This window comes from Phalangium opilio, unplaced genomic scaffold (genome assembly GCF_054372755.1).
Source record: "Phalangium opilio isolate 3A_F unplaced genomic scaffold, DU_Popi_V2 ptg000053l_1, whole genome shotgun sequence".
In the NCBI taxonomy this organism is placed as follows: Eukaryota; Metazoa; Arthropoda; class Arachnida; order Opiliones; family Phalangiidae; genus Phalangium; species Phalangium opilio.
This window is the reverse complement of record NW_028324172.1, coordinates 5,527,315-5,553,971: the sequence shown is the minus strand read 5'-3', so window position 1 is coordinate 5,553,971 and position 26,657 is coordinate 5,527,315. Positions and strand designations below refer to the sequence as shown.

The 26,657-nt window shown below is 43.5% G+C and overlaps 5 non-coding genes across 5 annotated transcripts; all 5 read left to right on the top strand.

The window, feature by feature from the left end:
• The first annotated feature begins 5,592 nt into the window (after positions 1-5,592).
• TRNAI-GAU (transfer RNA isoleucine (anticodon GAU)) lies at positions 5,593-5,664 on the top strand. Its single transcript has one exon. It is a non-coding gene; the product is annotated as a tRNA-Ile (tRNA).
• Positions 5,665-5,864: 200 nt separating this feature from the next.
• Positions 5,865-5,936, top strand: TRNAI-GAU (transfer RNA isoleucine (anticodon GAU)). The gene has a single exon. It is a non-coding gene; the product is annotated as a tRNA-Ile (tRNA).
• A 1,693-nt stretch (positions 5,937-7,629) lies between these two features.
• TRNAV-CAC (transfer RNA valine (anticodon CAC)) lies at positions 7,630-7,701 on the top strand. The gene has a single exon. It is a non-coding gene; the product is annotated as a tRNA-Val (tRNA).
• A 64-nt stretch (positions 7,702-7,765) lies between these two features.
• Positions 7,766-7,837, top strand: TRNAI-GAU (transfer RNA isoleucine (anticodon GAU)). Its single transcript has one exon. It is a non-coding gene; the product is annotated as a tRNA-Ile (tRNA).
• A 7,824-nt stretch (positions 7,838-15,661) lies between these two features.
• TRNAI-GAU (transfer RNA isoleucine (anticodon GAU)) lies at positions 15,662-15,733 on the top strand. Its single transcript has one exon. It is a non-coding gene; the product is annotated as a tRNA-Ile (tRNA).
• Positions 15,734-26,657: the final 10,924 nt, after the last annotated feature.

Sequence of the window (26,657 nt, the reverse complement as noted above, 5' to 3'; positions counted from 1 at the left end):
TGATGTAAGCAGAGTGGCGCAGTGGAAGCGTGCTGTGCTCATAACACAGAGATCCGTGGATCGAAACCACGTTCTGCTAAATTAATGCAAAAGAGAACTTGCTATTTTGATTTCAATTCGTTTGTTCAAACAATGGTGATGTAAGCATGGTGGCGCAGTGGAAGCGTGCTGGGCCAATAACCCAGAGGTCCGTGGATTGAAATCACGCTCTGCTAAAGTAATGCAAAAGACAACTTGCTATTTTGATATCAGTTACTTTTTTCATGGCTCTCGAAGTTGGGGACGCAAGCTAGATGGGGTGTATCTTTTTCCCCCCCTTGCTTTGGCTTCCCGCTCGCGTTTTTAACTTCACACACGCTAGCTTGGGTCCTCATCGATGCGGAGTATCACACCTCCTCGGTGGTGAGAGCTGGTTAACCACTACGTTGTGTGGGCTAAGCGGATACGCGCCCTTCCCAAGCCAAGGTGTTGAGGCATCGTGCCGAGGGCTGCATGGTACTGGGGAAGTAAAACTTCGGTATCGCTAACGATCCCCTCGGGGCACCGGGCGACACCCCGTTGTATCTAGCCTTCCACCCGGGTGGGGGACTACCGGGTGGTGACCTTTTACTTGCCCCCTTACTCGTGGGATTCCCATGGATAAATTAAATCAAAACAACTCTAACACTACCAAACCTACGGTGCAGGGGTCTGCTCAAGGCAGAACCCACACTGATACCACTTCACAAGGGCTTGTATCCAGCGATACTCGTGACGATTTATCGGTGCGTGTGTCTGGCAAGCCCTCGAAAAGTACCTTGCGTCGTCGTCTCAAACGACGGATTGCTCGGCAAAAGGTCAAATCGGGGTCTGAAACGGTCTCCACCGCCGCTGGGGGTGCGATGGCTCGTGACAACCCAATGAAGAGGCCCAGAGCGGAGGATTCGACTCCCTCACCAAGTACCTCGCAGGCGGCGTCGAAAAAGGCTAAGTCCTATAGTGACGCCGCCAGCTCAGAAAAGATGGCCATTGTCAAAAAAGGCTATCCGACGGCGGTCATCACGGAGGAAGACGTGGGCCCAATTCAGAAGGCGATTCTAAGGGCGCTGGATGGGATACCTTCGGGGAGCCCTCTACCGCGCCTTGCGAACTTTAGCCTGACGACCGGGGCCCTAGTATACTCCTGTGAGGATTCGTTCACTGGGCAATGGTTGAAGGACAACTTAGCCTACTCGGTGGTGGGGGATGCGGTGCTCTCAGTAATGAGAGCTAGCGAACTCCCTAAGCCGTTTAAGGTAATGTTCCGCACCAAGGACCAGATCACCAAGGAGCCGGCGGTGCTGTTTCGGCGCCTAAAGGTCCTTAATGCAGGTTTTGCCACTGAACGCTGGAAATGTATCCGGACGTACGTGGACAGGGCCGTACGGTACTGGGTACTGCTAATTGATGGCTCCTCATTGGAAGCCATTAAGAATGCTGGTTTCGTGGGCTATACTGGAGTGGACAAGGGTTCCTTCAAACTCCTTCAGAACACGGAAACCACTAAAACCACTGTAGCCGAGTCTGCGGCGGGGGGTGGGACTAGCGAGATGGGGGATCTCGCGGAGGAGCTCTCTGGTGTCGCTCTAGGCACAGAGGGGGAGGGGGGGGTGGCTCATTCGGAAGTCTGTTCTTCCATGGATGAGTCCACCCTACTGGAAGAATCGGATGGGACCCTTCGGGGTTCAGCCGATGAGCGTCCTAGTGGTCCTGGTGAGGGGGAGGATCTTGGGACTGGGAGCTCGCCTGTCGGGGGGGGAGGTGCCATTAGCCCTCTCGGGACCGATGAGGTGTAGCTAGGTCCCTTCTGAACCCCTCTCTTAGGGACCATGGGGACGCTACGTGCAATTCAAATCAACTTGCACCACAGTAAGGCGGCCTCTGCGGTACTCTGCAGGAGGTTTGCTATAGAGGGTCTTGATCTGGCCCTCATACAAGAACCGTGGATTTGCCATGGCAAAATCCTCGGTCTTGACGCGGCGGGGTCACTATTCTATGACCAAACTGCTGCTAGACCTAGGGCGTGTATTTTGGTTCGGAGGGATCTTTGTTGTATCTCTCTACCGCTGTACACTTCCCAGGACACGGCGGCCGTGAATCTAGTCCTGGCCACTGGGCATGCCAAGTTGACTATCACGGCTGCCTCCGCATACTTTGCCCACGACGCGGACTCTCTCCCGACAATTGAGGTGATCAATTTGGTCAATCAATGTGAAAAGAGAGGGGACAAGCTAATCATTGGCTGCGATGCCAATGCTCATCACATCACGTGGGGCAGCTCTGACTGCAACAAGAGGGGTGATGATTTACTAGAATATTTAGTTGGTTGTAAACTCTATATTCTTAATCAAAACAATGAACCTACTTTTGTTACTTCTAATAGAAGGGAGGTCATTGACCTCACGCTAGCCACAGAAAACCTCGTGTCTTCCGTGTCTAACTGGCATGTGTCAAATGAACCGTCTCTGTCGGATCATAGGCACATCTGCTTTACTGTCGCGATTACTTCTGTCCCGGCGGGGACGGAGATACGCAACCCAAAACGGACTAATTGGGCCGGCTATAGGGAAGACCTAATCCTACGCTACGGAGGGGGTCACACTCTTAAACTTACTTCACCTAAGGATCTTGATCGGGCTGCTGGTGATTTACAGTGCTCCATCATGGAGTCGTTCCACCGGAACTGCCCACTTAAGACCGTCAACCGCTCGAGGCTTGTCCCTTGGTGGAACGCGGATCTCAGCCGGCTTCGTAAATACACGCGCAGGCTCTTTAACAAAGCCAAGCGCACGGGTGACTGGGCTGGATACAGGCAGTCCCTTAACGCCTACAACAGGGCCATTAGAGCTGCTAAGAAGGACTCCTGGCGGACCTTCTGTGAGCAAATCTCCAATGTCCCTGCCACGGCTAGGGTCATGAAGATTCTAGCGCACGACAGCACACATCGACTTAATGCTATTAAGCTACGGGAGGGTGTGTACACTAAATCTGGGGCTGAGACTCTCAAGCATATGCTGGAGGTCCATTTTCCTGATTCTACTTTTATTAATCCAACAAACCCTGACTCTCTCTACCCTGTCTTGTACAGGGCTAAGAGGGAAGACTGGCTTGTAGCCAGACAGGTTGTCACGATTCCCAAGCTTCGGTGGGCTGTCAACTGTTTTGAGCCCTACAAGTCTCCGGGACCCGATGGGGTCTTCCCTCTGCTTTTGCAGGAGGGCTTAGACCACATCGCCTCTCCGCTATGCAAGATCTACAGACTTTGCATTGCTCTCGGTCACATACCTCGTGACTGGAAACGCTCTAGGGTCATCTTTATTCCCAAGCCCGGGAAGGCTTCCTATCTCGAGGCGAAAGCATTTAGACCCATATGCCTGACCTCCTTCTTCCTCAAAATTCTGGAGAAGTTGGTGGACAGGTACATCAGAGACGAGGTACTTTCGGTAACTCCTCTCTCTTCTTCACAATTTGCCTACCAAAAAGGCAAATCCACTGAGACGGCCCTTCACGGCCTTACGAATTGCCTGGATAGGGCATTCGAGTTTCAGGAAATTTCACTGGCTGTCTTCCTCGATATCGAGGGGGCCTTTGACAAGGTCTCTAGCTCGGTTATTACTGAAGCTGTTGAGAGATTTGGCATCAGCGCCACTCTTGGCCGCTGGATCAAGTCCATGCTTACCGACCGCGAGGTGTCGGCGTCCCTCCTTGGGGACTCTCTAGGGGTGACTACCAGCAGGGGCTGCCCTCAGGGTGGAGTGCTCTCCCCCCTGTTGTGGTGCCTGGTGGTGGACGAGCTCCTGGGGAGGCTCGGGGGTGCTGGGGGCTGTTGCTGCTTCGGGTATGCGGACGATGTAGCGATAGTCTTTACGGGGAAGTTCCCGGATACTGTTACCGCGCTTATGAGATCTGCTCTCTCTAGCGTGGAGCAATGGTGTCAGGCGGTTAACCTCACCGTTAATCCTGATAAAACTGTCCTTGTTCCTTTTACGAGGAAGAATACTAAGGATCTGTTCAATGATATCTCTTTCTTTGGCCAGGTCCTGACAAAGTCCTCCGAGGTGAAATACCTGGGGGTGACTTTTGATTGTAGACTCACATGGAAGCCGCATCTTGATCGGTGTATTAAGAAGGCCAAGATGCTCTTCTGGAGGACCAGGAGCTCTGTCGGCCAGACTTGGGGCCTCAACCCCAAGGCTGTACACTGGCTCTATACTGGGATCATCAGACCCATACTATCTTACGGGGCACTTGTCTGGTGGACAAGGGTCCGGCTTAAGACGGTGCAGGCTGCCCTGCGCAAGCTTCAAAGGCTTGCCTGCATTGGTGTTACGGGGGCCATGAGATCGACCCCAACTGCTTCCCTGGAGGTGCTCCTCGACATGCTTCCTCTTCATCTCTTCATTGAGGAGGAGGCTGTCATGGGAGCCTACAGGCTCAACATTAGTGGCTGTTGGGTTCCAAGACTTTGGGATTACAGCCATACGAAGCTCTTTCGGGAGTACGCCGCACTTGAGCCGTCGCTTACGATGTGCTCTGACAAAACCGTCACCAGTTTTGATTTCACTAAGCCATTCAGTATCCACTTCCCCAGTCGGGCAGAGTGGACTAACCTGCTGCCTCTTGGCACTGGGGGTGAAACCATTTGGTTCACCGATGGCTCCAAGACTGATTCCGGCGCTGGCGCCGGCTATTACTGTCAAACCACAAGGGTCGGCTTTTCTGCTTGCCTGGGCACCTTCGCTAGTGTGTTCCAGGCTGAAATTGCCGCGATCTGTTATTGCGCAGATTACTGTATTAACAAAGGGTATACCGGACGGACTGTGAGAATTTATTCTGACAGTCAGGCTGCCCTGAACGCTCTGAACCAGTGTCAGATTTCTTCTCAACTGGTGCGTAGCTGCCTCGACCTGCTAGCGCGACTGGCATCCTGCAACAGGGTTCTGCTGTACTGGGTGCCAGGGCATAGCGGATATTATGGCAATGAGCAAGCCGATAGATTTGCGAAAAGGGGTGCGGAGGCCAAGCTCTTGGGGCCGGAGCCGGCCGTCCCCATCCCCTACAGGCACGTCAAACGGTGTCTGCATGACAGGTTGACTGTCATACAAAATCAGCTCTGGCACAGCATGGAGGGCCAGAGACAGACAAAGTTGTTTGTCGATGGTCCCTGCAGGTCTCGTGCTAGGGACCTAATTTCGCTCGGCAGATGGGATATTAGGCTGGCCACCGGTCTTTTGACCGGGCATTGCCGGCTTAATAGGCACCTCCATCTGATGGGTTTTGCCGACGACCCTCTCTGTAGGTCGTGTCAGGAGATGGAAGAAACATCCGCCCACGTACTTTGCGAGTGCGACTACTTCGCCTCGCTTAGATTAGAATATTTTGATTCACACACCCTGGAACCCTCGAGGGTCTCCTCTCTCACGGTGGAGCGAATTCTTAGCTACGCTGCAGCTACAGGCCTATTCAAGGCCTGATTACGAGGATGCACAATATGCCTTTGGCATCGGTGCTAGGGCGCGTACCCTCCTCATCAACAATAATAATAATATACTTTTTTCATACAGTGATGATGTAAGCAGAGTGGCGCAGTGGAAGCGTGCTGGGCCGATAACCCAGAAGTCCGTGGATCGAAACCACGCTCTGCTAAAGTAATGCAAAAGACAAGTTGCTATTTTGATATCAGTTACTTTGTTCATACAATGGTTATGTAAGCAGAGTGGCGCAGTGGAAGCGTGCTGGGCCGATAACCCAGAAGTCCGTTGATCGAAACCACGCTCTGCTAAAGTAATGCAAAAGACAAGTTGCTATTTTGATATCAGTTACTTTTTTCATACAGTGGTTATGTAAGCAGAGTGGCGCAGTGGAAGCGTGCTGGGCCGATATCCCAGAGGTCCGTGGATCGAAACCACGCTCTGCTAAATTTATGCAAAATAGAATTTGCTATTATGATATCAGTTATTTTTTCATACAACGGTGATGTAAGCAGAGTGGCGCAGTGGAAGCGTGCTGGTCACATAACCCAGAGGTCCGTGGATCGAAACCACACTCTGCTAAAGTAATGCAAAAGACAACTTGCTATTTTGATATCAGTTACTTTGTTCATACAGTGGTGATGTAAGCAGAGTGGTGCAGTGGAAGCGTGCTGGGCCCATAACCCAGAGGTCCGTGGATCGAAACCACGCCCTGCGAAACTAATGAAAAAGAGAACTTGGATTTTGATATAAGTTATTTTTTCATACATTGGTGATGTAAGCAGAGTGGCGCAGTGGAAGAGTGCTGGGCCCATAACCTAGTGGTCCGTGGATCGAAACCACGCTCTGCTAAATTAATGCAAAATTGAACTTGCTATCTTAATATCAGTTAGTTTTTTCATACAGTGGTGATGCAAACAGAGTGGCGCAGTGGGAGCGTGCTGGGCCCATAACCCAGAGGTCCGTGGATCGAAACCACGCTCTGCTTAATTAATGCAAAAGAGAACTTGCAATTTTGATATAAGTTAGTTTGTTCCTACGATGGGGATGCAAGCAGAGTGTCGCAGTGGAAGCGTGCTGGGCCGATAACCCAGAGGTCCGTGGATCGAAACCACGCTCTGCTAAATTAATGCAAAAGAGAACTTGCAATTTTGATATAAGTTAGTTTGTTCCTACGATGGGGATGCAAGCAGAGTGTCGCAGTGGAAGCGTGCTGGGCCGATAACCCAGAGGTCCGTGGATCGAAACCACGCTCTGCTAAATTAATGCAAAATTGAACTTGCTATCTTAATATCAGTTAGTTTTTTCATACAGTGGTGATGCAAACAGAGTGGCGCAGTGGAAGCGTGCATGGCCCATAACCCAGAGGTCCGTGGATCGAAACCACGCTCTGCTAGACTAATGCAAAATTGAACTTGCTATCTTGATATCAATTAGTTTGTTCATACAGTGGTGATGTAAGCAGAGTGGCGAAGTAGAAGCGTGCTGGGCCCATAACCTAGAGGTCCGTGGATCGAAACCACGCTCTGCTAAAGTAATGCAAAAGACAACTTGCTATTTTGATATCAGTTACTTTGTTCACACAGTGGTAATGTAAGCAGAGTGGCGCAGTGGAAGCGTGCTGGGCCCATAACCTAGTGGTCCGTGGATCGAAACCACGCTCTGCTAAATTAATGCAAAATTGAACTTGCTATCTTAATATCAGTTAGTTTTTTCATACAGTGTTGATGCACACAGAGTGGCGCAGTGGAAGCGTGCTGGGCCCATAACCCAGAGGCCCGTGGATCGAAACCATGCTCTTCTAAACTAATGCAAAATAGAATTTGCTATTATGATATCAGTTACTTTGTTCATACAGTGGTGATGTAAGCAGAGTGGCGCAGTGGAAGCGTGCTGTGCTCATAACACAGAGATCCGTGGATCGAAACCACGCTCTGCTAAATTAATGCAAAAGACAACTTGCTATTTTGATATCAGTTACTTTTTTCATACAGTGATGATGTAAGCAGAGGGGCGCAGTGGAAGCGTGCTGGGCCGATAACCCAGAAGTCCGTGGATCGAAACCACGCTCTGCTAAAGTAATGCAAAAGACAAGTTGCTATTTTGATATCAGTTACTTTGTTCATACAATGGTTATGTAAGCAGAGTGGCGCAGTGGAAGCGTGCTGGGCCCACAACCCAGAGGTCCGTGGATCGAAACCACGCTCTGCTAAATTAATGCAAAAGAGAACTTACTATTTTGATATCAGTTACTTTGTTCAAACAGTGGTGATGTAAGCATGGTGGCGCAGTGGAAGCGTGCTGGGCCGATAACCCAGAGGTCCGTGGATCGAAACCACGCTCTGCTAAAGTAATGCAAAAGACAACTTGCTATTTTGATATCAGTTACTTTTTTCATACAGTGGTGATGTAAGCAGAGTGGCGCAGTGGAAGCGTGCTGGGCCCATAACCTAGTGGTCCGTGGATCGAAACCACGCTCTGCTAAATTAATGCAAAATTGAACTTGCTATCTTAATATCAGTTAGTTTTTTCATACAGTGGTGATGCAAACAGAGTGGCGCAGTGGAAGCGTGCTGGGCCCATAACCCAGAGGTCCGTGGATCGAAACCACGCTCTGCTAGACTAATGCAAAATTGAACTTGCTATCTTGATATCAATTAGTTTGTTCATACAGTGGTGATGTAAGCAGAGTGGCGAATAGAAGCGTGCTGGGCCCATAACCTAGAGGTCCGTGGATCGAAACCACGCTCTGCTAAAGTAATGCAAAAGACAACTTGCTATTTTGATATCAGTTACTTTGTTCACACAGTGGTAATGTAAGCAGAGTGGAGCAGTGGAAGCGTGCTGGGCCCATAACCCAGAGGTCCGTGGATCGAAACCACGCCCTGCGAAACTAATGAAAAAGAGAACTTGGATTTTGATATAAGTTAGTTTGTTCATACAGTTGTGATGTAAGCAGAGTGGGGCAGTGGAAGCGTGCTGGGCCCATAACCTAGAGGTCCGTGGATCGAAACCACGCTCTGCTGAAGTAAAGCAAAAGACAACTTGCTATTTTGATATCAGTTACTTTGTTCACACAGTGGTGATGTAAGCAGAGTGGCGCAGTGGAAGCGTGCTGGGCCCATAACCCAGAGGTCCGTGAATCGAAACTTCGCTCTGCTAAATTAATGCAAAATAGAATTTGCTATTATGATATCAGTTATTTTTTCATACAATGGTGATGAAAGCAGAGTGGCGCAGCGGGAGCGTGCTGGGCCCATAAACCAGAGGTCCGTGGATCGAAACCACGCTCTGCTAAATTAATGCAAAATAGAATTTGCTATTATGATATCAGTTATTTTTTCATACAATGGTGATGTAAGCAGAGTGGCGCAGTGGAAGCGTGCTGGGCCCATAACCCAGAGGTCCGTGGATCGAAACCACGCTCTGCTAAATTAATGCAAAATAGAATTTGATATCAGTTATTTTTTTAAAAGAATGGTCATGTAAGCAGATTGGCGCAGTGGAAGCGTGCTCTGCCCATAACCTAGTGGTCAAATGATCGAAACCACGCTCTGCTAAATTAATGCAAAAGATAACTTGCTATTTTGATAACAGTTCTTTTTTCATACAATGGTGATGTAAGCAGAAAAGGCGCAGTGGAAGTGTGCTGAGCCGATAACTCAGAGATCCGTGGATCGACACCACGCTCTGCTAAAGTAATGCAAAAGACAACTTGCTATTTTGATATCAGTTACTTTGTTCATACAGTGGTGATGTAAGCAGAGAGGCGCAGTGGAAGCGTGCCGGACCCATAACCCAGAGATCCGTGAATCGAAACTTCGCTCTGCTAAATTAATGCAAAATAGAATTTGCTATTATGATATCAGTTATTTTTTCATACAATGGTGATGTAAGCAGAGTGGCGCAGTGGAAGCGTGCTGGGCCCATAACCCAGAGGTCCGTGGATCGAAACAACGCTCTGCTAAATTAATGCAAAATAGAATTTCCTATTTTGATATCAGTTATTTTTTCATACAATGGTGATGTAAGCAGAGTGGCGCAGTGGAAGCGTGCTGGGCCCATAACCCAGAGGTCCGTGGATCGAAACCACGCTCTGCTAAATTAATGCAAAAGAGAACTTGCAATTTTGATATCAGTTAGTTTGTTCAAACAATGGTGTGTATGCATGGTGGCGCAGTGGAAGCGTGCTGGGCCGATAACCCAGAGGTCCGTGGATCGAAACCACGCTCTACTAAATTAATGCAAAATAGAATTTTCTATTATGATATCAGTTATTTTTTCATACAATGGTGATGTAAGCAGAGTGGCGCAGTGGAAGCCTGCTGGGCCCATAACCCAGAGGTCCGTGGATCGAAACCACGCTCTGCTAAATTAATGCAAAATAGAATTGGCTATTATGATATCAGTTATTTTTTCATACAATGGTGATGTAAGCAGAGTGGCGCAGTGGAAGCGTGCTGGGCCCATAACCCAGAGGTCCGTGGATCGAAACCACGCTCTGCTAAATTAATGCAAAAGAGAACTTGCAATTTTGATATAAGTTAGTTTGTTCCTACAATGGGGATGCAAGCAGAGTGGCGCAGTGGAAGCTTGCCGGGCCCATAACCTAGTGGTCCGTGGATCGAAACCACGCTCTGCTAAATTAATGCAAAATTGAACTTGCTATCTTAATATCAGTTAGTTTGTTCATACAGTGGTGATGCAAGCAGAGTGGCGAAGTAGAAGCGTGCTGGGCCCATAACCTAGAGGTCCGTGGATGGAAACCACGCTCTGCTAAAGTAATGCAAAAGACAATTTGCTATTTTGATATCAGTTACTTTGTTCACACAGTGGTGATGTAAGCAGAGGGGCGCAGTGGAAGCGTGCTGGGCCCATAACCCAGAGGTCCGTGGATCGAAACCACGCTCTGCTAAATTAATGCAAAATAGAATTTGCTATTATGATATCAGTTATTTTTTCATGCAATGGTGATGTAAGCAGAGTGGCGCAGTGGAAGCGTGCTGGGCCCATAACCCAGAGGTCCGCGAATCGAAACGACGCTCTGCTAAATTAATGCAAAATAGAATTTGCTATTTTGATATCAGTTATTTTTTTAAAAGAATGGTCATTTAAGCAGATTGGCGCAGTGGAAGCGTGCTCTGCCCATAACCTAGTGGTCAAATGATCGAAACCACGCTCTGCTAAATTAATGCAAAAGACAACTTGCTATTTTGATATCAGTTACTTTGTTCATACAGTGGTGATGTAAGCAGAGAGGCGCAGTGGAAGCGTGCCGGACCCATAACCCAGAGGTCCGTGAATCGAAACTTCGCTCTGCTAAATTAATGCAAAATAGAATTTGCTATTATAATATAAGTTAATTTGTTCCTACAATGGGGATGCAAGCAGAGTGTCGCAGTGGACGCGTGCTGGGCCCATAACCCAGAGGTCCGTGGATCGAAACCATGCTCTTCTAAACTAATGCAAAATAGAGCTTGCTGTTTTGATATCAGTTAGTTTGTTCATACAATGGTGATGTAAGCAGAGTGGCGCATGGGAAGCATGCTGGGCCCATAACCTAGAGGTCCGTGGGTCGAAACCACGCCCTGCGAAACTAATGAAAAAGAGAACTTGGATTTTGATATAAGTTAGTTTGTTCATACAGTGGTGATGTAAGCAGAGTGGCGCAGTGGAAGCGTGCTGGGCCCATAACCTAGTGGTCCGTGGATCGAAACCACGCTCTGCTAAATTAATGCAAAATTGAACTTGCAATCTTAATATCAGTTAGTTTGTTCATACAGTGGTGATGCAAGCAGAGTGGCGCAGTGGAAGCGTGCTGGGCCCATAACCCAGAGGTCCGTGTATCGAAACCACGCTCTGCTAGACTAATGCAAAATTGAACTTGCTATCTTGATATCAGTTAGTTTGTTCATACAGTGGTGATGTAAGCAGAGTGGCGAAGTAGAAGCGTTCTGGGCCCATAACCTAGAGGTCCGTGGATCGAAACCACGCTCTGCTAAATTAATGCAAAAGAGAACTTGCAATTTTGATATAAGTTAGTTTGTTCCTACAATGGTGATGCAAGCAGAGTGTCGCAGTGGAAACGTGCTGGGCCCATAACCCAGAGGTCCGTGGATCGAAACCATGCTCTTCTAAACTAATGCAAAATAGAGCTTGCTGTTTTGATATCAGTTAGTTTGTTCATACAATGGTGATGTAAGCAGAGTGGCACATTGGAAACGTGCTGGGCCCATAACCTTGAGGTCTGTGGATCGAAACCACGCTCTCCTAAACTAATGCAAAATTGAACTTGCTATCTTAATATCAGTGAGTTTGTTCAGACAATGGTGATGTAAGCAGTGTGGCGCAACCTAGAGGTCCGTGGGTCAAAACCACGCCCTGCGAAACTAATGAAAAAGAGAACTTGGATTTTGATATAAGTTAGTTTGTTCATACAGTGGTGATTTAAGCAGAGTGGCGCAGTGGAAGCGTGCTGGGCCCATAACCTAGTGGTCCTTGGATCGAAACCACGCTCTGCTAAATTAATGCAAAATTGAACTTGCTATCTTAATATCAGTTACTTTGTTCATACAGTGGTGGTGTAAGCAGAGAGGCGCAGTGGAAGCGTGCCGGACCCATAACCCAGAGGTCCGTGAATCGAAACTTCGCTCTGCTAAATTAATGCAAAATAGAATTTGCTATTATGATATCAGTTATTTTTTCATACAATGGTGATGTAAGCAGAGTGGCGAAGTAGAAGCGTGCTGGGCCCATAACGTAGAGGTCCGTGGATCGAAACCACGCTCTGCTAAAGTAATGCAAAATAGAATTTGCTATTATGATATCCGTTATTTTTCCATACAATGGTGATGAAAGCAGAGTGGCGCAGTGGGAGCGTGCTGGGCCCATAACCCAGAGGTCCGTGGATCGAAACCACGCTCTGCTAAATTAATGCAAAATAGAATTTGCTATTTTGATATCAGTTATTTTTTTAAAAGAATGGTCATGTAAGCAGATTGGCGCAGTGGAAGCGTGCTCTGCCCATAACCTAGTGGTCAAATGATCGAAACCACGCTCTGCTAAATTAATGCAAAAGACAACTTGCTATTTTGATATCAGTTACTTTGTTCATACAGTGGTGATGTAAGCAGAGAGGCGCAGTGGAAGCGTGCTGGGCACATAACCCAGAGGTCCGTGGATCGAAACCACGCTCTGCTAAATTAATGCAAAAGAGAACTTGCAATTTTGATATAAGTTAGTTTGTTCCTACAATGGGGATGCAAGCAGAGTGTCGCAGTGGAAGCGTGCTGGGCCCATAACCCAGAGGTCCGTGGATCGAAACCATGCTCTTCTAAACTAATGCAAAATAGAGCTTGCTGTTTTGATATCAGTTAGTTTGTTCATACAGTGGTGATGTAAGCAGAGTGGCACATTGGAAACGTGCTGGGCCCATAATCTTGGGGTCTGTGGATCGAAACCACGCTCTCCTAAACTAATGCAAAATTGAACTTGCTATCTTAATATCAGTTAGTTTGTTTAGACAATCGTGATGTAAGCAGAGTGGCGCAACCTAGAGGTCCGTGGGTCGAAACCACGCCCTGCGAAACTAATGAAAAAGAGAACTTGGATTTTGATATAAGTTAGTTTGTTCATACAGTGGTGATGTAAGCAGAGTGGCGCAGTGGAAGCGTGCTGGGCCCATAACCTAGAGGTCCGTGGATCGAAACCACGCTCTGCTAAAGTAATGCAAAATAGAATTTGCTATTATGATATCCGTTATTTTTCCATACAATGGTGATGAAAGCAGAGTGGCGCAGTGGGAGCGTGCTGGGCCCATAACCCAGAGGTCCGTGAATCGAAACCACGCTCTGCTAAATTAATGCAAAATAGAATTTGCTATTATGATATCAGTTATTTTTTCATACAATGGTGATGTAAGCAGAGTGGCGAAGTAGAAGCGTGCTGGGCCCATAACCTAGAGGTCCGTGGATCGAAACCACGCTCTGCTAAAGTAATGCAAAATAGAGCTTGCTGTTTTGATATCAGTTAGTTTGTTCATACAATGGTGATGTATGCAGAGTGGCACATTGGAAACGTGCTGGGCCCATAACCTTGAGGTCTGTGGATCGAAACCACGCTCTCCTAAACTAATGCAAAATTGAACTTGCTATCTTAATATCAGTGAGTTTGTTCAGACAATGATGATGTAAGCAGTGTGGCGCAACCTAGAGGTCCGTGGGTCGAAACCACGCCCTGCGAAACTAATGAAAAAGAGAACTTGGATTTTGATATAAGTTAGTTTGTGCATACAGTGGTGATGTAAGCAGAGTGGCGCAGTGGAAGCGTGCTGGGCCCATAACCTAGTGGTCCTTGGATTGAAACCACGCTCTGCTAAATTAATGCGAAATTGAACTTGCTATCTTAATATCAGTTACTTTGTTCATACAGTGGTGGTGTAAGCAGAGAGGCGCAGTGGAAGCGTGCCGGACCCATAACCCAGAGGTCCGTGAATCGAAACTTCGCTCTGCTAAATTGATGCAAAATAGAATTTGCTATTATGATATCAGTTATTTTTTCATACAATGGTGATGTAAGCAGAGTGGCGAAGTAGAAGCGTGCTGGGCCCATAACCTAGAGGTCCGTGGATCGAAACCACGCTCTGCTAAATTAATGCAAAATAGAATTTGCTATTATGATATCAGTTATTTTTCCATACAATGGTGATGAAAGCAGAGTGGCGCAGCGGGAGCGTGCTGGGCCCATAACCCAGAGGTCCGTGGATCGAAACCACGCTCTGCTAAATTAATGCAAAAGAGAACTTGCAGTTTTGATATAAGTTAGTTTGTTCCTACAATGGGGATGCAAGCAGAGTGTCGCAGTGGAAGCGTGCTGGGACCATAACCCAGAGGTCCGTGGATCGAAACCATGCTCTTCTAAACTAATGCAAAATAGAGCTTGCTGTTTTGATATCAGTTAGTTTGTTCATACAATGGTGATGTAAGCAGAGTGGCACATTGGAAACGTGCTGGGCCCATAACCTTGGGGTCTGTGGATCGAAACCACGCTCTCCTAAACTAATGCAAAATTGAACTTGCTATCTTAATATCAGTTAGTTTGTTTAGACAATCGTGATGTAAGCAGAGTGGCGCAACCTAGAGGTCCGTGGGTCGAAACCACGCTCTGCGAAACTAATGAAAAAGAGAACTTGGATTTTGATATAAGTTAGTTTGTTCATACAGTGGTGATGTAAGCAGAGTGGCGCAGTGGAAGCGTGCTGGGCCCATAACCTAGTGGTCCGTGGATCGAAACCACGCTCTGCTAAATTAATGCAAAATTGAACTTGCTATCTTAATATCAGATAGTTTGTTCATACAGTGGTGATGTAAGCAGAATGGCGAAGTAGAAGCGTGCTGGGCCCATAACCTAGAGGTCTGTGGATCGAAACCACGCTCTGCTAAATAATGCAAAAGACAACTTGCTATTTTGATATCAGTTACTTTGTTCACACAGTGGTGATGTAAGCAGAGTGGCGCAGTGGATGCGTGCTGGGCCCATAACCCAGAGGTCCGTGGATCGAAACCACGCTCTGCTAAATTAATGCAAAATAGAATTTGCTATTATGATATCAGTTATTTTTCCATACAATGGTGATGAAAGCAGAGTGGCGCAGCGGCAGCGTGCTGGGCCCATAACCCAGAGGTCCGTGGATCGAAACCACGCTCTGCTAAATTAATGCAAAATAGAATTTGCTATTATGATATCAGTTATTTTTTCATACAATGGTGATGTAAGCAGAGTGGAGCAGTGGAAGCGTGCTGGGCCCATAACCCAGAGGTCCGTGGATCGAAACCACGCTCTGCTAAATTAATGCAAAATAGAATTTGATATCAGTTATTTTTTTAAAAGAATGGTCATGTAAGCAGATTGGCGCAGTGGAAGCGTGCTCTGCCCATAACCTAGTGGTCAAATGATCGAAACCACGCTCTGCTAAATTAATGCAAAAGATAACTTGCTATTTTGATATAAGTTAGTTTGTTCCTACAATGGGGATGCAAGCAGAGTGTCGCAGTGGAAGCGTGCTGGGCCGATAACCCAGAGGTCCGTGGATCGAAACCACGCTCTGCTAAAGTAATGCAAAAGACAACTTGCGATTTTGATATCAGTTACTTTTTTCATAAAGTGGTGATGTAAGCAGAGTGGCGCAGTGGAAGCGTGCTGGGCCGATAACCCAGAGGTCCGTGGATCGAAACCACGCTCCGCTAAAGTAGTGCAAAAGACAACTTGCCATTTTGATATCAGTTACTTTTTTCATACAGTGGTGATGTAAGCAGAGAGGCGCACTGGAAGCGTGTCGGACCCATAACCCAGAGGTCCGTGGATCGAAACTTCGCTCTGCTAAATTAATGCAAAATAGAATTTGCTATTATGATATCAGTTATTTTTTCATACAATGGTGATGTAAGCAGAGTGGCGCAGTGGAAGCGTGCTGGGCCCATAACCTAGAGGTCCGTGGATCGAAACCACGCTCTGCTAAATTAATGCAAAATAAAATTTCTACTTTGATATCAGTTAATTTTTCAGGGGCTCACCGGCGCTGTTGGGGGAAGCCGGCCTTAGTTCAGGGGGAAAACACCCAGCTCTTTTTCCATAAGGAATGACGCCACCGTCGCGGTGGGCGGGTAAGCAATATGCTAACCGACAGTTTCACCCCCTTTCTCCCCAACAGCTCCTTTAATGGACAATAAAAAAAAAAGTGCGTTCAACAATCACTACCAAGCTCTCGGTTTAGTACCGCATTGTAATTTTTCTACGGAACCGATAACCAAGGGCGCTTTTATGGTAGACCTAGCTGAACGCAGCTAATAAAAACGGGCAATACGGTAAATTTCATTTCTTCTTTAATAGACCTCCCAACAGCGCCGGTGAGCCCCTTTAATAGATCTTTCTCGGTGGTTCGCACTCAGTATTCAAACTAGGAGACGAGAACAAGTAAGCAAATTTACTCTTAAACTTAACTGTTTGTGAAAATGATTTTAAAATTAAAATTTATTAACAAATTGGATAATTTTGTGTTTAATTGCTTATTTAGTAGCTTTTAAAGGACTTATTGCTTATATTATCAGTTTGAAATGTTTTTCAAACGTATTTTTCAAAATATGTAACGACTAACGAGCGCTGCTTTCTTTCATGGCCAAAGCTGATCGATTATTCAGTATATCGAATAATTGCAGAGTTACTGTACAATTCTTAGATGGAACGGCACCAGGTCGCACCAGGTGGCCGCTTCGGAATAAGGGGGATCGGCCCATCCCGAGGCCGTGGAAACGGTCATGGCCGTAGCGGCCGCAATGCCAGGGGGCAGCGTTGCAACAATTGTGGCCGCTACGGTCATTTGGCACGAGAGTGTTGGAGCCGCGTTCGTGGTATAAAACTCATTTGTGGCTTAAAGGTGTAAATGAACAACTGCAAAAAAATTATTCAATTCTGTTAAAAGCGTTCGAACAAAGCCAACAGGCACCAATCCAGCCTCAAGCTGGGGAGGAGACACCAATCTTGCCTCAAGCCCCTGCACCAATCTTGCCTCAAGCCCGTGCACCAATCATGCCTCAAGCCCGTGCACCAATCTTGACACAAGCCCGTGAGGAGGCGTGAGTCGCTGGGGACGACATGTCCATGGACGAGCTGGAGGCCGAAATCAACGCGTAAGTGTTATGTTCCAAAAAGGGTGGTAGGACCGAAGAACAGTGTTGTTTTAGATGCAATGTTGAGTGGAATGTGCTGTTTGAGATTTTGCTGTCCAGGTCACCATTGCAAATTATGATTTGAATTTGTCACGGATGACCCCTTAATTAAATAAACAAGTTAGCATTTATTAAATTCATTTGTAAACAGGGTCAAAAATGTCATAGAACATTTTCGACTCTAAACCACTCATTGAGCGAACTGTACTTTGGTTTTACCACCATTTTTGGTACACCCTGTACAGCCGCTTTCTTTCTCTTTGGGGGGGGTCAACAATTCATAAATTTTATTACCGGGTTATAGCATGTGATAATAATTGACTAAAGCATTAGAGTCGATCTCACACAATAATATTCAGCAAATTATATCTCTCGCTGTCATAAACTTGTATGCAGATTCGCAACACTGATATTAACCCTTTAAGGAATAATTATCACTTGCTGTAACCAGCTTAAATTTTACGGAATTGGACCCAGGCTTTCATCACTAAATTTGTTAAATTTTTTTCATACAGCATTGACTCGAAAAAAAAAAACAAATTAATATTACTTTTTTTTTCAAATGTAATTGTTTTTGTTTTTCAATTACAAAAATGTTTTTTTTTTCTTTTCAAATTCCAATTTTTAAAAAAAAATATATAAAAGAGTTATTTCAAAAAAGGGTTAATGATTTTTCCTGCATAATGTTATTTAAAGTTTTTCATATATATAAGGTACCAGGTGTTATGCCTCTCGTGCTGGTGTTTTAAAGGGAGAAAAGACCACCACTTTTAGGCTTAGAAGTCAATTATTGAAACTTTGAAAACTACATAAATTTAACGGAGATGTTATGTAACTTTTATTAATTATTTTCATGTTATATTATGATTATAAAAGGATTAAAAACTAAGTGTCAGACCTTTTCATTCTCCCTTTAAAACCCAAAGAAATATATCACCGATCACTCGGGTTTGCTAAAAGGTCTATGATTATTTACGTTTACGTACATACTGATTTCATTTAATGAATTTCAATAAATAATTGACCTTAATTGTAATGTTTAGAAGAGTTTTTGATTATTGCCAACACATTGCGTAAAGATTATCTATAATATATCATTTTAGTGACATTAACAAATAGTGAACCCCTGCATACCTCATAAGGGAATGTTGAATTAACTGCGCTAAGGTAAACAGTACTGCCGTAGCGAAAACACGTTAAACTTTTTGTCATCATTCCAATAGTATTTTGAAGTTCTCGAATTTTTCACAGGGAGAAAACACAGTCTTTGAATTTAACCCCTTAATAAATTGGATAAATATGCCATTTTTACTTCAAATGGGAAGCAAGAACGAAGATGAATTGAATACAGTGTTAACCAAGAGTAAAGATGAGTAAGCTTGTAGCAGTAAACGAAGCAGACTATATTTAGAAATTCAAAAATCGAATAAATAAATAAAAAGAGCTAAAAATCAGCTTTTTTAAAATCCTTTAAAGAGGAATGACACTATAAAGACTATATTACATTAATAAAAACTGTCTCTGTAGACAAAGAGGGGAAAAAGTAAGAGATAAGTGTAGAAAATTAAATGCCTGAAGTAACAGATATTCAATTTTCACTTTTGAACACATGATTATAAAACATCAATTATGAAAAAATTCTTATCTTAGTTTTTTTCACCAGAATTACTTTAGTAAAAATATTTTAATATGACACTTATATATCATTTTAAAAATAATACGCGTTTTCCATTTTTTCTCTCAAATATTTACAATTAGGTTGAGCCTTACAAGGGGAATAAAATGGACAGAAAAACGTTAATAGCTGATAAAGTATAAACCGTATCAAAACAAGAAGTGTTCGTTAATTCAAAGTTTCAAAAATTGACCTAATGTATGGCTCTCTAAAGATCACGGTCAATTTACAGATCTTTTCGACACTGATGTATAGTTCTCTAAAGATCACGATCAATCTACATATCTTTTCGACACTAATATCAACATCAAAATGAAACTGCCTTTGTCACTTTCCGCTTCGCAATATTTCTCATTTAAAAATATAAAAATTAAACTCATAAATCTCAATTTTTTCAGATTTGCAAGTATTTGAACCTTCTTAAAGACCATGTCAGTCGAAAGTAAAACCAGGGAGGAGAGACTTCAGTCTCATGTCTCTCCTCCCTAGTAAAACGTAGTGTCAAGCTAGTATCCCTTAAAAATTCTTAAAGAAGCCTTTTTCTAGAGCTAATATTGGAAGCAAAATACAAGGGGAAATAATGTTGAAAAATATTTTTCGCATATGAAATTTTGGTGAAAAAAACTAAGATAAGAATTTTTTAAAATAATTGATGTTTTATAATCATGTGTTCAAAAGTGAAAATTGAATATCTGTACTTCAAGCATTTAATTTTCTACACTTATCTGTTACTTTTTCCCGTCTTTGTCTAAAAAGACAGTTTTTATTAATATCTGTTACTTCAGTCTTAATATTAATTAAAATTTTTAGAAACCTTAGGAGAGAAAATGTTTTAGGGCGTTGCACTTTTATTAGTTAAAGCTTCTGAACTAACCAAGCATCTATAACATAACTTCAATCCTCACTGCTTGACTTGACAATCAACGTCCAGTCAAACCCAAATTGCTTTCCCGTCATTTTCACAAGCAAAATACAGAGCAAGCGGTAGTTATACCACACAAAGATTAAGTAGGCCTGAGCATAAAAAGATTAAATAGATCTGAGCACCAACAGATGTAATAGAATTGTGCACCAACACAAGACATAGAATTGTGCACCAAGTCATATGCTTATCGGCAATCTAGCTTAGTTACCTGCCATCGGTAATCTAGCTTAATTACCCGCCACCGGTAATGTAGCTTAATTACCCGCCACCGGTAATGTAGCTTAATTACCCGCCACCGGTAATGTAGCTTAATTACCCGCCACCGGTAATGTAGCTTAATTACCCGCCACCGGTAATGTAGCTTAATTACCCGCCATCGGTAATCTAGCTTAATTACCCGCCACCGGTAATCTAGCTTAGTTACCTACCATCGGTAATCTAGCTTAATTACCCGCCTCCGGTAATCTAGCTTAATTACCCGCCTCCGGTAATCTAGCTTAATTGCCCGCCACCGGTAATCTAGCTTAATTACCCGCCACCGGTAATCTAGCTTAATTACCCGCCACCGGTAATCTAGCTTAATTACCCGCCACCGGTAATCTAGCTTAATTACCCGCCACCGGTAATCTAGCATAATTACCCGCCACCGGTAATATAGCTTAATTACCCGCCACCGGTAATCTAGCTTAATTACTCGCCACCGGTAATCTAGCTTAATTACCCGCCATCGGTAATCTAGCTTAATTACCCGCCATCGGTAATCTAGCTTAATTAACCGCCATCGTTAATATAGCTTAATTACCCGCCATCGTTAATATAGCTTAATTACCCGCCATCGGTAATCTAGCTTAATTACCCGCCACCGTTAATATAGCTTAATTACCCGCCACCGTTAATATAGCTTAATTACCCGCCATCGTTAATATAGCTTAATTACCTGTAATCGCTAATCTAGCTCAATTAGCTGTAATCGTTAATCTAGCTTAATTACCTGTAATAGTTAATCTAGCTTAATTACCTGTAATCGTTAGTCTAGCTAAATTACCTAAAATCATTCAGTTTTTGCAACGAAAGAGAGTAAAATCATATAAAAGTCCGCGGTAAAACATCGTAAGTGCAAGAGTGGCTTTCTCCTCGGCTTTATCCCCGGTAAAACGCCGTAAGTCCAACAGTATGACATATAGGGTGCAACAACGTAAGTCAAAGGGTGATTAAAAAACATGAAATTTAGCACTTAAACTTAATTTTTCGCAAAAACCTTAAATATTGTCCTAGAAAAGGGTTTATATTTTGAAATAAAACCGTTCCCAAACGTAACAAACGAATATTTCATTTCAAAAGGGTGGCCACAAAATGGCTAAATTTGAGAAAAACTCCATGTTATTTCTACGGAAAAATTTAACTTTTTCACCCAAAGGTGTGATTAATTTTATGGAAATGAAAACCACCCTTTGCAACTCTACTGATAGACAGCTAGAGCTTTTTACCCTCTTCAGACGAAGCATAAAAAGTACTTCAATTCGTCAGAGTTTAAGTCGAGATGCTATTTGTGAGGATGAAATTCAGAGGTCAAACGTGCAAGCTTTACTTTCAATAAAAAACGATAATTTTTGGAAATTTCTTTTTTTCGGTATAAAAAAATAATTAAATTGAAGAAAGAAGGTCTTCAACGTCATATTAAACTAGTTGCTCAAAAAGATAACCATTGGCGTTGATGCATGACTGAGCCCGACGTCTAAAAGACCTTGCAAACTGTTTAGCATTTCCGGATTTGCTCGAATGTTCGCCGAAGCATGTTGATTTCGCTCTTAAAGAACGTCTCTTGTTGTCACAGGTGAAAAGTAAACCATAGCTTTCATGGTTCCCCACAAGAATAAATCCAGTGGATTTAAATCTGGAAAACAGGGAGGCCACAGAACTGGTCCAGCGCGTCCTATCCATCTTCCTGGATATAGTTCGTTAAGAAATTCCCCAACCGCACGACTGTGGTGCGCTGGAGCACCATCCTGCTGGATCCACATGCGTGCTCGGATAGCCAAAGGGACATCTTCCAATAGTAAAGGTAGATCTTGACGAAGAAATTCTAAATACGCTTCACCAGTTTGACGTGATGGAAGCTTTAAACGAACCAACAAGATGGGCCCAGACATTTATGGAAAGCTGAAGCTGAAGACTTCCTTCTCGAGTTAGATGAGGGTTTTCTGCAGTTCAGTAGTGCAAATTGTGAAGACTTATTTTGCCTGTTCTGTAAAAATTCGCTTCGTTCTGGAAAAAATGTGAATTTGTAAGAACTTCTTAATTTGGCAACCACCGATGACAGCTCATTTTAAACTACTCTTTACCTCTCGTTTAATACCCTCTTCAGACAACGCGTTAAAATCACTACTTGCTTGAGAAAGATAGTGAGAGGCATTGTTAGATATCGCAAGTTTCTTCTGATAACCTGAATTTCGTTTAACCAAAATCGCTTTACGATCTGTTTACTTTTTTTTGTTTTCAAAAGTAACAAGAGTATTAAAAAAGCTTTGTCTTATTAGATCAAGATTTTAGGTACCGTCTGAAGGGGGTATTAGGGCCCAAATGGGCCGGAGTTTAAGGGCTTGTAACTCTGTAACGGTTTGATTAAGAACAAAACCGCTGAGGTAATTTCGACTCCAAATTTTGCAAGGAATCTACTGTTACAAAGAACGCATACATATCTGAATCACCCTGTATAATTATCCTTGCTTTAGAGATTACAAAAACAATGCAAAGGCCTAGACTCTGACGGTTAATGTTAATGTTGAAGGGGGTGACTCGTCGCCACGTCGAGCACCGATACCAAAGGTATATTGTGCACCCTGAGCTGGTTAGACTGCGCCTCGATGAATCGGAGAATCCGATTTGCCGAAACAGTAGAGAACTGGTGAGGTTCCATAGTATGCATGTCAAAATGCTCAAACCTCATGGCCAAAAGGTAGTCGCAGCAGCAGAGGATATGCGAGGAGCTTTCCTGTGCCTCCCCACAGAACCTATAAAGTGGGTCATCAACGATGCCCAATAAGTGCAGGTGTCTATTCAACCGGCAGTGTCCAGTGAGGAATCTGGTAACCAGCCTAATTTTGTTTTGGTAAGGGCAAGCAGTTACTTTGCCCTAGTAATGGAAGGACCCGGGACAAACTCCTTGGCTTGTCTCTGCCCATCCATGTAAAGCCAGAGCTGCATTTGAAGTGCAGACATCCGGCAGTGAATCCTATGGCGAATGTTGCCATGGGGAATGGGAACCGGTAGGCTCAGGTCCGAAGAACTTCGCCTCAGCCCCCTTTAGAATACTTATCAGCCCTATCATTGACCAGGTATCCGCAGTGTCCTGCCACCCACAGCAATTGAACCTTGTTGCGGGCAGCCAGAGAACCCAGCAAATCCCAGGTCCCTAAAAGTCCCTATGTTCCTGCAGAGTTATTAAATCATCCTATAATCATAAATACCAGAAAAAGTATTTATATATTAGTTAGGCAATGAGAGATAACAAGAATAACTCTTGAAGCTGTACTTAGATTCCTATTTATTCTTGGTATTTTTGCTACATTACAGTCTTATCCCTGGTTATAAACCCGTGATTCTTAGCGATCGTGACGGCGGAGAGAGGGAGGGGATAACCATAGAGAGAATCAGAGAATGCGAGAAAGCAATGCGGTTAGGGGTAATGGGTAAACGGGAAACGTATACAAATATAGTTAGAATTGAACTGATTTCAGTGACGTTAGTAAGTAACCATAGCAGACTAAATTGTATTTTTAGAGCGGGAAATCCTTGTTCGGTTATGGTTTATGAAGACTTATAGCTGGGTGCCTGATAAGTCATTGATGCTTGCCAACTAAAATAATGGGATAGTGTCATTTTTTAAAACGGACCAAAATGACCATGAGGTCGGATCTTGGTGTAAGAAACTTGATTATAAACAAGCTTTTTGCATTCTATGTGCCAAGTCATTCAGTTATCTCAAAGGTTTCTTATCTCTACATCAACACGCTGAAACTGTTAAAAACAAAGAAAATGCCAAAGCTTCCCTTGAAAAACATGAACTGCGATTAACTAGTACTAGTACCAAAAGTAAATAGGGGGAAGTGTCGGACTCTCTCCTTGGAGGGGTGAATGCATACTCGCGAAATCTGTTTCATCCCCCTCGCCGATTCACCACGTACCTAAGATAATTTGTGATATTGCGCGTCAAGAAATAGTGCGGTTTTATTTAAAGATTACATTACATTAGCTGCTTTTGACTGAGGCTAACCGTGGCCACTGCAGTTTATCGTCACAATTTAATTTGATGATGTATATAATTGTATTAATTAGTTTGCTAATACTGTCATTATATTGATGTTATTTACTAATATTAAAACGTAACAACACAGGGCCTAAGTTTAAATGAAACTATAAATGATTTTAAAGATAGGTTTTTTTAATTAAGGGATGATTTCAAGAACATCTGCGGCATTTTTAATTTAATTTCGGCGTGCTAACTTTTTAAACAAACTTCAACCTCGTTCAAAAGCGAAAATAACACTAAAGGTTAAAAAACAGAGCGCAGAGGTCCGAGGTTGTGTTTCTTCCTTGAGATACGCCTATGCCAAATTCTCTCGTTTGGTGGCGTACGAGCGTTATTTGCGCGAAGAATGACATCAACTACAAATCTCATTGGCTGATACCATTTTAAACACCTCTGGCGGGCTTGAGCGTCTCGAAATGCATCTCAAGCTAAGGCAAAGGCAGGAAAATATGGCAGTCCGACACTTTCCCCTATTTTTTTTGCTACTATAGCTACAACTTCAAACCATTACTCAGGTGGAAGGGATCATGCAAGCATCGTTCTCAAACCTAATGAAACCGATTCTGCCAGAAAGGCGGAACTTATATAGGCAATGAAAAATGTTGTTTCCAATTAGTCTGCTGCATCGTGTAACGGTATCGTCGAAATATTCAAAGCCATGTTTCGCGATTCAGTTTCTAGTCAATTTTCAATGGGGGAAACCAAATTGAGCTATTTAGTCAGAAAAGCTTTGGGCCCATACTTCAGAGATATGATGCTAAATGATGCCTGTGATTCCTATTACTCAATGTAGTATGATAAGACGATGAACTCTGAAGGTAAAAAAGAATTACAAATTGCCTTAAGATATTGGGCAAAATCACAAAGCGTTATCGTCGTGAAACATCGAGAAACCACGTTTATGGGGCACGCTAAAGGCGAACAGCTATCGAAAAATATTAGGCTTGCGATAAATAATGCTCAACTACCTACTAGTCTTCTACTAATGATTGGTAGTGATGGGCCTAATGTTAATTATACCGTTTGGAGATCTATCAACGAAATATTGGTCAAAGAGAGACAACATGGGTTGATTGATGTTGGGACATGCAATATTCACATAATGCATAACGCCTTTCTCAAGGTCATAGAGCAACTTAATGTCAATTCTTCAGACTTTGTACTGTCATTGTACTCCTTTTTTCATGACACGCCCACAAGATGTGAAGACTTTTAGAAGATACTTTTTGAACTAAACATTAATGTCCGGATTTTCATCAAGCACATTCCTTCTCGATGGCTGACTTTGGCACCAGCGTGTGAGCGCGTCATTGAGCTATGGTCTACCATCGAAAAGTACGCTTTGGTTTATTTACCCAAGAACCAGCCAAAGATAATGCTAAATACAAATATATCATTCAGTCAATTAAAAACCCAGCGATGGAAGCAAGCCTTTATTTTGTCATTTCAAGGTTTTTTCAAAATTCACCGGATACTTCCAACATGAAGAACCACTCGTTCACATTCTTTACGATGAAATAAGGAATTTGCTACTAACCATTCTTGGCCGCTTCATCAAGAAAGATGTGTTAAAAAAGGCTACAAAACATGAAGATACGCTGGGCACTCTTGAAGCTAACCTACTGTTTATCCAAAGTTTCTGAAAAATCTCAACTCGAGTTCATAATGTTCGCTCAAAAGTGTTATACTGAAACATCAAAACATATAATGAAAAAAATCCAGTTTCTCAAAGTATTGTGAAATATTTTAGCTTTTTACAGCCTGTTGAGAGAACAAAACCACGAAGTACCATCGGCTTAACCAAAGTAGCTTCATCCCTTCCAATATGGCTTCCAACTGATACGCTTATTGACGAGTGGAATCTGTTACAACATGAAGAAGATCCTCCATTGTGTGTTAAATCTCAGCGAATTGAAAACTATTGATATCAAAAATAGTTTGGACGAAATTAAGAACCCAAATGTGTCGACACTTGTCAAAGCAAGTCTCACTTTGTCTCACGACAGCTCTGATTTGGAACGTGGGTTTTCTAGATCCAGCCGCATTTTAACCAACGACAAAGCATCAATGTCACTAAAGACCTTAAATGCCAGACTGGCGGTTTTATGTGGTTTAAAACAGTTGAATTATCAGCCAGAGCTAGTCCCTATTACAAAATCTCTGATAAAATTAGCTGGTAATGCTAATCAAAATTGCAAATTGCATTTAGTAAAAGAGCGAGAATTAATACAGGCGGCAGACCAAAAGGAAAATGAAGATCAGGAGGAAGCTGCGAAGCAAAAACTGAGAGAAGACCAAATGATGAAAACGGTACAAAGCAGTAAGTCACTAGAAGAACAACTTTCTGAAAAGCAAAAAGAATTAACAAGAAACGAAGTTTCTTCAGATCAATTTTTGATGGAAGCCAATGAGACTGAAAAAAGCTTTAAAGAAAAAGGATTTATGGGAGATAAGTTTAGCTCATAGCATGATAGAGTGCATAACTAAGAAACGATCAGAATGTTCTTCACAAGCAAGTGAAATGTCAATTCTAAAT